The sequence below is a fragment of the Perognathus longimembris genome, chromosome 18 (genome assembly GCF_023159225.1).
Source record: "Perognathus longimembris pacificus isolate PPM17 chromosome 18, ASM2315922v1, whole genome shotgun sequence".
NCBI classification, from domain to species: Eukaryota; Metazoa; Chordata; class Mammalia; order Rodentia; family Heteromyidae; genus Perognathus; species Perognathus longimembris.
Genome location: NC_063178.1, coordinates 41,386,835 through 41,403,229, shown reverse-complemented (window position 1 = coordinate 41,403,229; position 16,395 = coordinate 41,386,835). Strand labels below are relative to the sequence as shown.

Sequence of the window (16,395 nt, the reverse complement as noted above, 5' to 3'; positions counted from 1 at the left end):
TTGTATATTTTTTCCACTCAAACAGCTTTCTCTGGCAATCAACAATAGAACCATTCGCTGGAAGAACACCACTGTCAGTTATGGGCTCATGTATAAGCAAAGTGGCATGCAGTGAGTTGTCTTTCAGCTTCGTTGAACAAGAAAATTATATAGTACATTAAATCACATTTTACTGTTCAGTTGATGTGGTGCAAATTAAGGAGTGTACTTTGATTCAACCTTGGGTCTCTTGCATATTTCATAGTCAGAATAACTCTGAGTTGACATGGGATACTCTAGTGGAGAGCTGCGTCCATGCTGTAGTTTCTCATGTCTACACGTCCAATGCAACCATCCAATAGGGATGAAATTTGGCCTAAAACCAAAATATTGTGCTTTGTGCAGGCAGAAACTTCAGCTTCTGGTTAATTATTTAAGTGAATGATGTTCCTTCCACTTTTTTTTTTGTTCAGTGTCCTCGAAAAATCCTAAATAAAGTATCTACACGTATAGATGTGTTGTTGCTCAGTGGGAAGGAAGATAAAGAGAATGAATTCCTGGAGATAACTTACAAATATCCAGGGAAGGATGCTAGCTGGAGTTCTCCTAGAACCATGGGAGAATGGGAAGTTGCTGGGCCATAAGGGTAACAAGCCTGGGTTTGGGAGTCTGGGCTATAACACGTTATCTGAGCAAGCTAATTGCTTCAATAGAGGTTACGAATGTTGAACAAAATGATTTATACATGAAGCTTAGTAGAAAAGAGGTACTCTATAAATTTCACTTCTTATATCAAGATCTCAGCTGAGCCTGGACATCAATCTTCTTCTCTCCAAGGCAGGTCTATGTGTTGGAATGGTGGCTACACTTCAGCACAGGTTATGATGAAGCACGGAGAGAAGAAAAGGAAGTGATAGGTGTTACTCCACACTTGTCAGAGGGAGGCCAGTGACACTCTTTAGATAGACTTCCAGTGAAAAGGTCATGCAGGTCAAGCCACATTGTGGCATTCCTGACAAATGGGTCCAATGAAGAATAGTGTTAATTTATCCAAATGGACAAGTGGTGATGTTACTCTGAGAAAGAAAGCATGGAGCCATAAATTTCCATCACAAAAATAACAGATTGACAAGACCTCCAAACACACACAAGGTACCACAAGGTACATTCTGCCCCACCAGGCACTCTGATTCTATGAGTATTCCTTTCTGGTTTTTGGAAACATTATTTGACCCCATCCATGACTCATAAGGTGTGCAAGCCATTTCCATTGATGCCAACACAGGCTTTTTATTTTATTTTATTTTATTTTATTTTTTTTATTTTTTTTTTTTTTTGGCCAGTCCTGGGCCTTGGACTCAGGGCCTGAGCACTGTCCCTGGCTTCTTCCCGCTCAAGGCTAGCACTCTGCCACTTGAGCCACAGCGCCGCTTCTGGCCGTTTTCTGTATATGTGGTGCTGGGGAATCGAACCTAGGGCCTCGTGTATCCGAGGCAGGCACTCTTGCCACTAGGCTATATCCCCAGCCCTTATTTTATTTTTTTTAAATACAGCAGCATTCCAGATTTAAGTGTCGCCACAGAGAATCTAGTTTTGTGCTGTTTCTATTTTATTGGATTTTTTTTATTATATCTTATTTTATGTTAAGCTCTCTTCACATTTCTAAAGCAATCCTTTTTCTGGGCCAGGGAAGAAAGAGGTTGGTTGAAATAGTTTTTTGGTGGACAACAAGCTTGTTGTGACACTGGATGTCTAAACTTACTAGATCCTGTGGGAAAAGAACTATAGTTACAGGTGTTAAATCCTGCCATTCTGTCTACTCCTACATTTACATTTACTGTTTCATAGCACTGAATGAGCACTGATGTTGAATAAAGCATATCTGTCAAGAGGAAGGGACACTATGGAACTGCCAAAATCCAGTTCTGCCATTCACCTACTGATGTCATGAGATTTGCTCTGGGATATTGGTTTGCATCATAAGGCTTTTTTTTTTTTTTTTTTTGGTGGGGGCGGGAGGAGGCTTTAAAGTTTGCATATCAGATTCAATTTGACAAACATTTATTTCTCTAAATTATATCCACTTTTTAAGCATTTCTACCTACAGGTCCTTAACTAATTAGGAATTCAGTCTCTTTATTGGTCTGCCGCCATCTCCTTGGATCCTCTATTAATCAGGTTCACACTGTAACTGTAATTATATGGTGCCTGTCTATAAAACTTTCATTATCTTCTTGGTGTCCTAAGTGACCAAACTTTTTGAAGTGATGGGCAAGCTCCTTACTCTCCTGCCTCTCACTCTAGCAGCTCTTTCCCTACCTCACTCCTCACCACGGCCTTCTTTCAGCTCTACACTGTCATACTAATCACCACTGTGAAGTCATTTCTGGTCACTATTTCGTCAGCCTTAGAATCTCCTCTTTCCCTATTGTGGATTGGGTTTGGGGATTCAAATCAAGCTGATTTTCTTTGGAGAGGGGAAGCGGAAAGCGAGTGTGTTCCGCAATCATGGACTGGGCCAGGAACAACTTGTCAAATCTCTACAGAAGTTGTGTAAAATTTCTATGGACTATCCATCCCCATTTGCTCTTTCACACTTCTCCGGATGAATACTGGATTTAAAAAAAAAAAATCTACTGTCCCAAATAGGCTCTATAAAAGTAAAGCTCCTGTCTGTTATTGTTTCCTATTTTTTTCTCCAGCACTCAACCTTCTTTCCAGGTGACACTCAATAACTATCTGTGGAAAGGGAAGTGCACGAGAGAGTGGCTCGTGGAAATCACTGTTCCTTTGGGAACTCAAGAATATCGCCTACTAACATTTCTCCCCATTTTCATGAAGTAGATGGCTGAACTTGCTCCCTGTTTACAAACCGTTTCAAGCAGCACTGGAGTAGTGTTCAGGACTAAATTCTGTGGCTACAACTTACTTCAGGAGGAGCAGAGATTTCTAAGAATTGCTCCCATTGTGGGATGCTCCCTCACGATAACGTAGGCGGGTGGTGGGCTCTGACTCAGTTCCCTCACCATCTCTCTACTGGGCTCCCTTCCACGCATGGCATCCTGGTAGTAAGTTCCAGGAAACTCCGGTTTCCAGGCACTTTCACTATTTAAGCACATGGAGAACGAATTGACTTCAGCAACAGGAAATTTATTCATGACCAAGAAAGTTTATTATTTTTTCCCCAGGGCAAGTACTAAAAATGGTTTAAAAGGCTTATTTTGCCCACTTGTGCTTTGAGATTTTTCTTTCATGTTGGCTTGCTATTTGAACATTTGAGGTCATCAGCTTTAACTCAAATGCTCTGATTTTCTAAAAAACACAAGCTTAGGCATATTGAGTGGTGCTAACACCATCACTAGGAAGCTTAGTGTCTGAAAAATGTGCTTGGCTATTAACACTAGTAACAGATAATAAAATGAGAGCAAATACCAAAGGAACGCAAGGAAATTGACACCCGAAAGGGTAAGAAAACTCCTGTGGGTGTAGTCTATAAGTACAGACATAACTGGAAATTAGATGTAAGATGTTTGATTCTCTACTTCTCAGCATGTTTATTTTATGGTTCTAGTTTCAGTAAGTTTTTCATTGTCATTTCTGCCTCCTCAAATACAAACTTGCTACATGGAATTTCATGTTCTACATCAGAGCTAAGATAGACCTGGAGGAATACAATTGCAACTCCATCACAAGAAAGTATCACCTTATTTTTCCCAGGTTTCTATCTCCTCTGACTCTCCTGTGACTGAGCACAGCAACTCCTGCATTGTGGATACTTATTTTAAGGGTAATATCAACATTAACAATAGCTTCCATGAAGCAAACATCTACTATGCTCTAGGCATTTTGCATAAGTTATTATAGTAATCACACACAAACATTTATGGAGTCACTATTATTTTCCAAATACCGAAATTGCCATAATTAACACAGGACAGCCTGTGCATGCAAAATAATGGACAGGCTCCTGGTGGAGTGATTGGTCTTATTCCTATCACAAGCCAACAGCTTAGATCTTTCAGACTCAAAGAAACATAAATTCTATGGAGCACAAAAGCTCAATAGCAATGTACATGTGATCAATAAAATGATCATAAGTGAAATCATCTACAAGATTTAGAAATAAGTTGTCTATCTTTTTTTGTTGTTATTTCCAATGTACCATGTGAAATTGTGCCTTTCTCTTTTGTCATTCTTTCCCATGGCTCTAACCCCTGATGTCACTGTAACTGACTTTGGTACAGTGGGTATTATATGTACAGATCTTTCTTGATTGACCAAACCAGAAAGGTGGTTTTATTTTTTGTCAAATTACTGATGTATCATCTTTAAAATATTTATTTTTCATATGTATTTGTTGGAGTATCATAAATCTTTGTAAGAATAGTTTGAGCTGCTCTTGTGTTTTGATCATTAATTCTTGAAGGTTTTGAAGAGCTTTGCCTGAACTAAACAGAAATAAATTTCTGTTTTCCACAATTTCTCATTGCTAAGTTGGAGGGAAAGGATGGACAGCTCCTGCCTTTCTCTGATGGTAACAGGCTGCCAGTATTGAACAGAAGATCCTCATAAGGGGCACATCGACAGTGAGTGACAATGCTTCTGTTCAAAATCTCCTTCAGGCATTTGTATGGCACTCACAAAATCATGCAGTACAGAATTGGCTCTGGGCCACAGACTTCAGAGGTGGTGGGCATTGGCAGATCTTGTAGAAAAATTTATAGAATATTCTAGCACCAAAATCTGTGTATCATCAGCCAGTGGAATGAAGCTTTCCATTTTCTTTTTCCCCATGTTGCCTCTGAATTACCACTGTTTCTCTCTCTGACAGTTACACACTCATTCATACCAGTTTTCCAAGTATTTTTAATGTCTCATTTGGCACAGGTAATGAACTACATCCTGACTCTCCAGGGGGAAATATATATTTGAGACCTGCATGCACACAGACACAGAGCAAAACAAAACACATAGAGTCAGAAAGAAGAATATAGAAGGAAGGCAATAATTACCCCCAACTTTTATAATTTTGTGTCTGTAACATAGTAGTTTTGCCCCTTTCTTACTGACTTCAACTCAGTAAGAAAGTAGTACTTTCCTCCTCTTGAGTGAATCATCCTTCTCCACAATTCTTCCTGAAATTTGCCTCATTTGCTAGAAAGGACTCATTAAGGGCTAAGTACTGTCTTGTAACTTTAACAGAATGTCTCAAGTCATTATCCACTTTAAAACTTGAGCTCAGTGTACTATCTCATATTGGAGAGATAAAATAACAAGGTGTTAAAACATAGATGAAAAGCCAGCTCGCCGACACCCCCACAGGGCTAGATGTCAGTCGTCTTCAGAATAGCTGAGCCTCCTATGTGTCCCACAGGCCTGATGACCCAGTTTTCAGCCTGAGTCGTGCAATCTCTGGAGCCCTCCTCTTCCCCTTGGAGCCCTGATTTCCCCTCACAGGCTCCATTTGGCTGCTGGCATCCGCAGCTCAGAAAGGAAGAAAGCAGTCACAGAGAAGGAGGGCTGACTATGTGAAGGGCATTCACAGGAGAACAGGCAGAAGCCGGTGTGACTTCAAAAGCTCTCTGAAATATTGGGTCAAATGAGTGGTGAGGATTTGCTAGAATAGACTACATATGTCTATCTACATATTTCACTCCTCAGCTTCTGCAGAGATGACAGCGATGTGTCCATTAATTCATCAAACCAACGTTTATTGAGCATTCAGGTGTGAGATATTTATGTGGCACATTGATTTGAAAGGCCTGGCCATTTCATTTTTGGTTTCAGATGGTCTCTGAGGAGTATTTTCTTTTTGGGGGGAGAATGGATGTCTTCTTTGGATATTTGTAATCAGCAGCAACAAAAATTGAAAAGAGATAACTTCTTCACTAGAAGGAAGTAACTACTCCAGAGAAATAAAAATGGTGATGAACATGAGCTCTATGCGTGGAAACAAGTGGACAGGAGGCCCACCAGCATTTATTCCCTCAGTAGTTGGGCAGGGTAATGCCTGTCCCAGACGCCCCCCCCCCAAAAAAAATGACAGCATTCCTTTGAGATGATCAGTAAGACTCAAGAATGAGAGAATAAGGTGGAAAATATTCTAAGGGAAGCCAAGTAACCTAGTATAGATCTGTAGAAAAAGCACTTGGGAGTGAAAGAAATACATACACATGCGCACACATACCCCCCCCACATATACACAAACACACATAACCCCTCATATAGACACACATAGACATCCATACCATACTTTCATGTTTAACACCCACATGCATACACACATCGCACATCACACACCACAGGCACAAACACTTCTCCCAAGTGAGTAAACTGCTTCCTATACGATCCATCTATTTATATAACACATTTGGGCTTAGAATGGTTTTTGCATGTCTGAATAGTTTTAAAACACTGTAAAAGAATATCAAACAGTCTGTATACACCTATATCTATAAGTCCTAAAATATTTATCACTCTTTGTCTCTTAAAGATAAACGTTGCAAACTCTTCAGTGTTCCAAGGCCCACTCATGGAAGTATGCTGGAGATGAATAAGAGTAAAAGGAGAATAAATGTGTCCCAGCACAGAAATTCTAATTAAAGGATTTTTGTTGGAAGAATGAACGTGGGTAGAAACAATCAAACAAGCTTAAGGAAATCACACACAATGAAGTAGAAAATAACATTATTAAAAACGAGTGCAAACATTGGAGGTATGGGGGTTAAGCGAAGATTAACATGCAAAATTGTAATTACAACTAATACTATGTAGCACTTTTTATGTTTGCTAATTCATTTAACTCTTACAATGATTCTGTGAGACAGAATTTCTTGCACCAATGAGGGGAAGCCTGATGCAGGGAGGGCAAGTTCTTTTCCAACATCATGTTGATTCAGGAGGGAAAGTCTGCCTACAGTACAATAAGACATTGCAATCTCAGTTGATCACAAGGAGGCGGGGGGTTTCTATAGGAAGGAATTTCTTTTTCTATTAAAGGTCAGGTGGCAAATATTTCAAGATTCCTTACAATGTCTCTTCCAGCTATTTCTTTCTGTCTTAGAGCATGAAAACCACCACGGGGCATACTTCAGTGGATATGCCTGTCTGTGTTTCTGTGACTGTTTCTATAAAACTTTATTTACCCAAAGAGATGGTGGCATGGATTTGTTTAGAGAACATTATCAAGAACCGCTTTCAAAAGAGAAATCTTATACTAAATCCTATGTTCTAAATTGATTATTCTGGAAGCTTATGAAAAGGATGAATTTCAGTAGAAACTGGAAATCCTAAAAGAAGAAGTTGGCAGGGCCACATACAAAACCCTGTTCAAATTCTAAAGTTGTGTTTTTCTTTCCTGTTGGACTCAAGGGCATTTCAGGTCAGGGACTATATTACCTTCATGATTTTGTTCCTAGTGTGCCCTTATTTGTAGCCCTGTATGTGAAAATGCTCATGAATATTTATATATTTAATGAATAAATAAACGAATGAATAAATTGATGACTGATTGGATAATTGGAGAGAAACAAGATGTTTCACCTCACCTCACTGTTTTCTAAACTTAAGTTTATCCCATACCACCATTACAATTATAGTCACATCAGAGCATAAACTGTAGCTGCAATCTCTGTGTATAAAATTTTCTCTCTTAACTGAAGACTTTCTAAAGGACACTTAAGATGCATTTACACTTGCAATATCAGCACCACTCACCTGATTTGGAAAATAAGAATGTATACTCAGTCAGGAATATAAAATAGCTTATGTCCTCCTAATAGTCTACATTGTTATTTGGAAAAATATTGAGCTACTACAGTTCTTTTGTGTTGTATAATGACAGTGTTGATCTAAAGAGTCACATGAATGACAAGGGGTCGGCCCAATCCACTGAGCAGTCGACATCTTTAACAATCAGGGTGAAATGGCAGAAGAGAATGAGAGATTCCCTGTCTTCATCATGGCCACGCAACCTCCAAACAGGTCACCCTATGCCAGCCTAAAATTGGCCTCTGGTTCTTCCATTCACCCTGGCACCTACTTAACCAAACCCCTCTAACCCTTGTGGTGCATGGGGACTTTGGAAAACAGACTGTCCCAGGAGTGACATCTTTGCCCCTTAGTACAGCCAGACTCACAGATCCCCCTCCTTCAACTACTAAAATGAGGATGCCTGGGTTCTTTAGTCCCTGGCACAGAAAGCTCATCAAAAGGTGTGTTCAAAGAACCTATCACTGGGACAGTGGATGACCAGAAAATACACTGTGGCTAGTCCATCTCCTATTGGAATGGCCTGATCCTCTTTATCTCAACAAAGGGAGAGATGGGAAGATAGTGTACATAAAACAAACCAGTCCTTTTGTGTCTGTGTAACTTTTGGATTCAGACAGTAATCCATTCTTTTGTCTTTCTCCAGTCTATTCACTTCAGGATCTGGATCCTTAACTTCTTCCTTAAGGCAAAACTCCTCTAAGAGGCTATACAAAGCCCTACACCCTTCTCTCCCAGCTCTTCCCCAATCAAAGCTATCCAGGGCTGGGGATATGGCCTAGTGGCAAGAGCGCTTGCCTCGTACACATGAAGCCCTGGGTTCGATTCCCCAGCACCACATATACAGAAAATGTCCAGAAGTGGCGCTACGGCTCAAGTGGCAGAGTGCTAGCCTTGAGCAAAAAGGAGCCAGGGACAGTGCTCAGACCCTGAGTCCAAGGCCCAGGACTGGCAAAAAAAAAAAACAAAAAAAAAAAAACAAAAAACAATCAAAGCTATCCAATCACTCAAACATTCCCGTTCTACTTGTGCCGGGCTTCGCTCTACCCCTCCCCAACCACGTGGGGAGGGGTCCTGGGCTTATCTATCTCTTTTGTGATGGGTCCATACTCACTCTCTCAAGTCCCCCTCCCCCCCGGCCGGTAGGGATTAGACGCGGAAGCGGGGTCCCGGGTTAGCCTCAGTTAGTGTGTGGTTGTGAAACCCCATGCCTGCCAGCCCAAGGACAGACACGGACGCTCGGTGGACTCGGAGACCACCTCTAGGACGTCTGTTTATTCAAATGAGGAGTCAACAGATATACCCCCAAGGGTGGGCACAAGAGAGGGACTACAGATTGGCCACGAGGTCTGCCCATCAAGTGATGTCAGGGGACTTCCCTTGTGGGTGGAGGCCCAGCCCCCAAGGATTGTGTTTCTGGGGTCCCTGGCCATCAGACACGTGCTCGCCCCAGGGGCTGGGGCTTCTCTTCCTGTTAAAGGTGGAAAGAGAGGGGACATGCTAAAGCCAGCTGTGGCCTCTTAAAGGCACAGCTGTCCCCAACATCTGCTCCTTTTTGTTTTGTTTTGTTTTGTTTAAATTAGCTGGAGATGTTGTAAACATATGGCATATGTAGGCATAAGGAAAATGCTGAAATAAGACATACATATATAAATGTACAGGGCCTCTTCCACAAAGGGAAGGGGTAGGTAAAGTGGCCATCCGTTTGGCTCTTTCCAGAGAGGTAAGACTTCTTAGCTGGTTTCAGCGCCAAGTGTAGGAAGGTGCAGACATCATTCATTCCTCTTTTGTCGGTGAGGTAGAAGCAGGCTTAGGTTCTGGCATCTCTGGGAGTCCACCACTGATAACTTAAATACATGTGATTAGTAAAACATTCTTTTTATATAAAAATTGAAGCGAAGATGTTAAACTTTTGCACTTACATTTTTAAAAACATTTTTATCATGAAACATTATGGTTGCATGTCAAAACACTCAGATCCTATTTTCCTCTAATGGGACTCCCCTAAACCAAACAGTAGAGGGAGAGGAGTGGAAGAAACATGGTGCAAAATTTCCTTAGTTTTTGTACAAAACTGCAAGCGACATTGCCACAGCTAAATATTGCATCTCGAGAAACGCTCAAGAAAGAGTTTAGAAAGCAAACAAACAGGGAAGGGAAGCTGGCTGCTTTTTTTTTTTTTTTTTTTTTTTTTTACCACTACCACTGTTGCATGCAGGCAGGTTTTCTGTATTCTCTTAGAAGAGCAGAAGAAATCCAGTGTGTTCCTTGTTTTCCTGAAGAGAACAAGAAGAGACACTTTTCCTGAGCAAATGCTCTTTGTTTAGTTTTCCAATATGTAAAAGCATATACGAGGCTCTTTCCCACTGTTTTGGGAAGATTTAAAATTTCTTAAGATATTTAATTAAGCATAGCTATTCTTTCTAATCATGGGGGCTGCTCCCCTCTCTCTCCCTTTCTTTTTTCAATTTTTATTTTTATTATTTATTAATTTATTTTTTCATGACATGTCAGGGCACCAGGCTGGGCTGGGGATAAGGGTGGAGGTCTTTCTGGAGCTACTTCCTGCTGAAAGGGGGCTAGGTGGTCAAGGGCCCCTGGTCAGCCTGGCACCATCTAATGTTGCTGGCAAAGGTTCTTATCATTACCACGAGAATGGAATGCCCATCTGAAACAATGGGTGTCTTGGTCTCATCTGGGCACCCTGTAGCTTGGCACAGCAGTATGGAAAAGCGATGGCCTTGAACCGCAAGTTTTCAGGTGGTGACTTTAGGGAGATGTTACTCTGTTAAAAAGAGACTTTTGAAAAGATCAAGCAAAGTATTGACAAGTTCTCAGAGCTGGCTGGCATGAATGACATAAAATATATCCTGGGCATAAGGCAGAAAAGTAGATTGGTTAAGGAGATTTAAATCCCCCAGCATATTCTGGTTGGTTGCTGAGTATTCCCTGGCCTTGTAGGCAGATGCCCTTTTGGCTTAAGCAGGGTGATGATTTTAAGAGATTTTCCTAGTTATAAAATCCCAAGATAACTCTGTAGCTTTTAACAGCTATGGTTCCTTTGATCTGGCAACATGTTGGCACTTTGATTGTTTAAATTTCCATTTAGGAATGTACTTTCAGGCCTTTATCTTAGCCTTGTTTGTATCCAAAAGACTTTGAACTCAAATGACAATTTTTTTTCTTAATGCAGGAATCATAATTACAAATTTAGAGGCACATATTCATTTAACTTTTTAATAAATTAGTGAGAACTATTAGCTTATTTAGCCATATTTTGTATACATACAGGGTTAACGAGAATTTACTCTTATCCTCATAGTTAAACAAACATACTTTAAACGCTTGCCTGATTATATGCAACTCAAGATAGGAGTCTCACATCGAAATTCAACATACGAATCATCAGACTAATATCCAAGATAACTTAATTGTGTTTACCTGGGTTTAAACACAAGGGATTTTGGCCTCAGCATTTCTCTTTTTCTAATATCTCCAAATTACAAGAGTATCACAAGATCAAATCACATCAGGCAAGCAAACCTTTTAACCATTTAGAAAAACTCTTGATTTCTGGTATCTCTGAGCTGGTAATTATAGGAAATCCAACCAAATTATTTATTGCTGTACCAGAACTATTGTTCGCCTTTTTAAAATATCTCCAATTACTCCGTTTTTTATCGGAAATTTGGGGCTTTTTTCTTGATCTCTCTCTCAGCCTGTAGCTGCAAGTTTAACACAAGGAAAGCGTGCAGGCAAGCACAGCGGGGTTTTATTCACAGACACAGGCACTAGCCCTGCCCAGTTGCAGCGAGAACGTTACTGGAGGTCTGCCCGTCTCTTGAGTCCCGGCCCATTCCCGGTGGTGGTAAAATTTGGAATCTCCTTTATCTGTCAACCAAGTTTAGAATTTAGCCCGCAAACTCAGAATTAATGAGTCTCTGACTGGAGAACATTGACAAAAAACTGAGAACCCAGTTTGTCTCCTTTAAAGCAGATTAACCAGCTTTCCCATGCCTCAGTGGCAGGGCTGGGTGAGGGAGCATAAAGCAGTTTCCACCCAAAAGCCTCTTCGGGCCCACCAGCAAGGGTGGCGGCAGGGAGAAGATCATCCCACCTTAGTAAGCACTGCTAAGAGAAATCTAAGTTCCTGTCTCTTTTAAGCGGCCATATAATCCAATCCAGTGGGTTTGGGGCTGGCTTTGGGGGTGGAGAGAGCGCACACATCTCTGCACCCTGGGACGCTGTCGCGGTCAGCCGCTCTCACTACCCAGGCACCAAGCCGCCAGTTCGGTGCTCCGGCGGCTCAAAGATTCTCACGCTACACACTCGGCACTGCCCACAGCTGCCAGGGCCCCGCTGTTCCTGGCACTCGCGCTGCCACTGCTCTTGGCAGTACCAGAGCGGGAAGAAAAGCAGAAGGTGTAAGGGCAAGCTGCTCCAGACGCCATGCGAGTCTCTATGCTCGCCATGACTCAACATTACTGGGGCCACGATCTCTCCACAGCGGATGAGAAATTCGCGCTGCTTGTCCCGGACCCCAACCACGCAGCCTTCACTGCCGCTTTGTGCCGGGAGATGCACAAAGGTGCGCGCCGCCATGCAGGCTGCAGAAATCTCTCGGCCCTTGGCCCAAGCGAAAAATTTTATCCGGACTCTTGGACACGGATCGGTTTTGCCCCACCTTTTTCTCTCTTTTGGTGGGGACCACACACTCGGAGAATTCATTCTTTCCAATTTTCCCAAGGGCTACCGAGCCGCAAAATTACTCCCACGGGCTCTATGCCCCCACGTTTGGGTCGCCAATTGTCGGGCTTCTCTCTACCCATCCCCATCCACATGGGGAGGGGTAATCGGCTTATATATCTCTTCCATGTGGGATCCATACTCACTTTCTCACATCCCCCCTGTCGGTAGGGATTAGACGCGGAAGCGGGGTCCCAGGTTAACCTTGGTTAGTGTGTGGTTGCGAAACCCCATGCCCGCCAGCCCAAGGAAAGACACAGGCGCGCAGTGGACTCGGAGACCACCTCTAGGACATGTTTATTCAAATGAGGAGTCAACAGATATACCCCCAAGGACGGGCACCGGCCTCGCATAGTCTCTGGTATCCCCGGTGGCCGGAGGCCAGCGTTCTCCATGCGAGAAGCCTCGGGAGCATCCGAGGCGAGCCTCCCGAGTGCAAGCGGGGCCCCTGCCTAAAGGAAAACGGACACGGAGAGGACGACCTGGGGAGTCAGGGAGCTGAGCCTGCCTGCCCCCCACTCCCCCCGACCTTCCGAGTACCATGTGGGTGCGGGCAGCCGGGTCCCCGGCCCCAGGCCCATGCTTCTGCCGGTGAGGACGACCCCTGCCCACCCATGTGTGTCCGGGGCGTGTGCGCCTGCGTGCCCGAAGTAGTGGGGCAGGTGTGTGCCCCCTACCCGGCTCCCGCTCCCACTGTTCACGTCTGCCTCCTTAAGTCTAGTCCCCGACGCCTCGCCCTCCTCTTCACTTAGGGAGGCGAACCAGCCTCGGGAGGTGGCAGCGCCGGGCTGGTCCTCTCTTCGGCCTCGGCCCCTCTCAACCCTTCCTTTCTTCCTTCTTTCCCTCTGGGCGACCTCGGGAATCAGGGAGCCGAGCCTGCTCGGCTCCAGTACTGTGTACTGCTCGAGTACTGTGTGGGTGCTGGCATCCCAGCCCCGGCCCCGGCCCCGTGCGTCTGCCGGTGAGGACGCCCCCTACCGACAGTGCCGTAAAGCCATGCGTGACCGGGGCGAGTGCGTCTGTGTGCCCGAAGTAGTGGGGCAGGTGTGTGCCCCCTACCCCGCTCTCGCTCCCGCTCTTCACGTCTGTCTCCTTGTGTGGTTGACCAGTTGTCCAAGCGAGTTCCGTGTGTCTCTCTGATGGGGAGGTGTTGGGGCCAGATGTGCAGGGATTTGGTTCCGAGGGGTCTGCGTCGTCATTGAGTTACCCCCCTTGCCAGATGACCTACTTTTCGTGTCTCGATGTGGGGTCATTGTACCTGCAAGAGGGTGCTGACACGCTCTCTCTGTGGGTGTCCACGGGCACTCTGGGGTGCTCTCTTGGATGCTGTGTGCTGGGGCTTTTACTGGTACTTACCCGTGCCTCCTTGCCGCCGCCCTGAGCAGGTCCTGTCCTTGTGGTGGTTCGTGGTGTTGTGTGGCTGGTTGTTGCGGTGCCTGCCATCTGCCAATGGTCCAGCGACCTTCCCCGGGCCGGGCGGCATTGCCCCCTCGACAACTTTTCTCGCCTTTTTCTTCTGCTTTCTGATTCTTGCCCGGTCCCCTCTTCCCGAATATGGGGGTGCTCCGGGTCGGGTGTTGGCATGCCTATCCCGCTGCTGGGCTTTATCCCCTCGGCGGAGTTAGGGGCAGAGAAAGCAGGAGAAAAGGAACTAAGGGGCTTCTGGTTGGGGGGCCCGGTGGGGCATTTCCTCTACCTGAGGAAGTTGGCCACGCCTGGTGACAAGTACCTGCTTGGTCCTCCGACCCCCATGCCCTCGGTAGTTTTTTTTTTCCTTTTCCCTCCCTTGCCTGGCGCTTTTTTGGCATTTCCTGCCCCTCTTCCCAAGTGGGGGGCACTCTTGCTTTGATGAGCTGTGTGCACCTCGGTTTCCTCTGGGGGCGCGTGCCACTGGGCCTTTTGTTTTTTTTTTTTTTGGTGAAGGCAGAGCCCAGAGTGTCCCGGCCACTTCCCGAGTGCCTTGGGCCTCCTTGGCATGGTGTAGCTGCTTTTGGGCGCCCCTGCTGCTCCACTCGCTCGCCTTATTTTTTTTTTTCCTCTGCTTCTCGTTGCCACCGTGCTTTTGTGTGGTACCTGGCTATGCTTAAGCCAACCCCAGCCCTCTCCGAGACAGAGGGCTTGCGTGCGCTCCTTGGGCACGCTGCACTCCCGAGTGCGGCCTTGTGTGGCTGGCTGCTTTTTCACTCCCCCCGCCCCGCAAACATGTTGATCGATGTGGTGGCCTTGCGATCCCCTTCGGGCCCGGGCCTAAGCTTCGACAGGCGAGGGACGGACATTCATGGCGAATGGGACTGCTCTTCTGCCCATGGGCCCCTCATCTATCCGCCCCACCAGTCGGTTGTGTGCGGGAGGCAGGGGTGCGGCCTCTGGCCCCGACTTGCGCTCTCCCGCCCTTGCTGCGAGGTCGGGGACTTGCTCGCTCGTGGAGGGTGGCACTCTGATCCCGTTCCCCCCCTCCTGCGGCTTGTCCTGCTGCAGGGTCGGCTCTCTCCGCGGTGAGGGAGGGCCTGTGCCCTGTGCGCACGCCTGTGCGGTGGCTTGAGAAGCCACGCGCACCATCCTGTCCTTTTGCGGTGCTCCTGGAGCGCTCCCGGCCGGTCTGCGAGGTGCCCGAGGCTGAGTGGTGGTGTCGTTTCCCTTCCCCGGCTGGCTTCCCTGTGCCGGCCGTGCCGCCCGTGGCGTGTCCCGGCTGTCCTTGTTTCTGTGGGGCTTGAGCGAGGGAGGCCATCGCCGAGCCGATGACATTCCAGGGGGTCGAGGCGGTCCCGATGGGGGGCATCCTTGCCTCTCGCGCCCGTGGGGCGCTTCTGCCGCGTTGCTGGTACCGCAGACCCCCCCTCCTGCCTCATTGTGGACAGGTGCCTTTGGTGGTGGCGCCGGCGGGTCCCGTTGGGCAGGGTGCGGTCTGCCCTCAGGGTGAGAGAGTTCTCTAGCGATCCTCCCGGAGCTTCTTTGCCAGGGGTCGGTGTGCTGCGGGGTTGGCGGGGGCTGCTCCCGATGGGCCCCCGCGGCTCGGCCGCCACCCCTGTCTCTCTCTTCCCTCTCGAGCGTTAATGGCCGCCGATGTCGTTAAGGTGTGTGCCCGCGCCTCTCCTCTCCCACAGGGGCAGGATCCCTCGGGGCCTCTCCTGGGCCGGCGTCCTTGGGCGGTGCCTTCTGTTGTGTGGGGGTGTACCCGGCTTCCCCCACCCTTCTGCCGTGCGCTGGTCGGGCCCGAGTTGCCTGTCGATGCGAGGGTGTCTGTCGTTCCCCTCCTTGAGCTTACGGGCCTCCGCGCCACCTCCCTGAGCATCCGTTGGCCTTCAGGGCCGTTGGCGACGACGGCGTCGCATGTGCGCGGGCTCCTCGGTGTCCTGGGGCCCGCCGGGCTGCGGTTGGTTGCCGCGCAGGGTGGTTTTCCGCCCCCCCGGGAGCCGGGGAACTCGGTGTGTTGTGGCCTCTGCCGGGGTGGCCCAAGAGACGAGGTGTGATGTGTGGAAAAGTCCCGGCGTGTGAAAGGATGCGATGTGCTGGCACCTTGGCGTGGTTGGTGGGGCATGTGTGGCTTGGCTTGCGTGCCCCGGGGAAGGACGTGGTGGCGGCCGATGGCTGTCCCGGCTCGGTTTGGCTCCCGATGGTGGGTTCCGCCGCGGGACCGCCAGCACTCCACGGGGGTGCCGACGGTGAGATTCCCGCGCCGCGGTCCCCGACGGGGCTGCCGGCCATGGACCCGCAGCCGTCGCCCCATTCCTCTCCCAGTTGCCTCCTCGAGGAACTCGCCCTCGGGTTCCCGCGCCCCTTCCGCCCGCTGTGTTGGCTTTTGCCCCTGTCGCCCCTGTCTCCGGTCGCTCGAGCGAGCCTCTGACCTCCATTTCCACGAACCCGGGGCGCGCCTCCCCGGCGTGTCGCTGCCGTTGGGTC

The 16,395-nt window shown here is 47.1% G+C and overlaps 1 pseudogene; it reads right to left on the bottom strand.

Annotated features, from left to right (window-relative positions):
• The window catches only part of LOC125366977, a 98,836-nt pseudogene that overhangs the window by 11,532 nt on the left and 70,909 nt on the right, over positions 1-16,395 (bottom strand).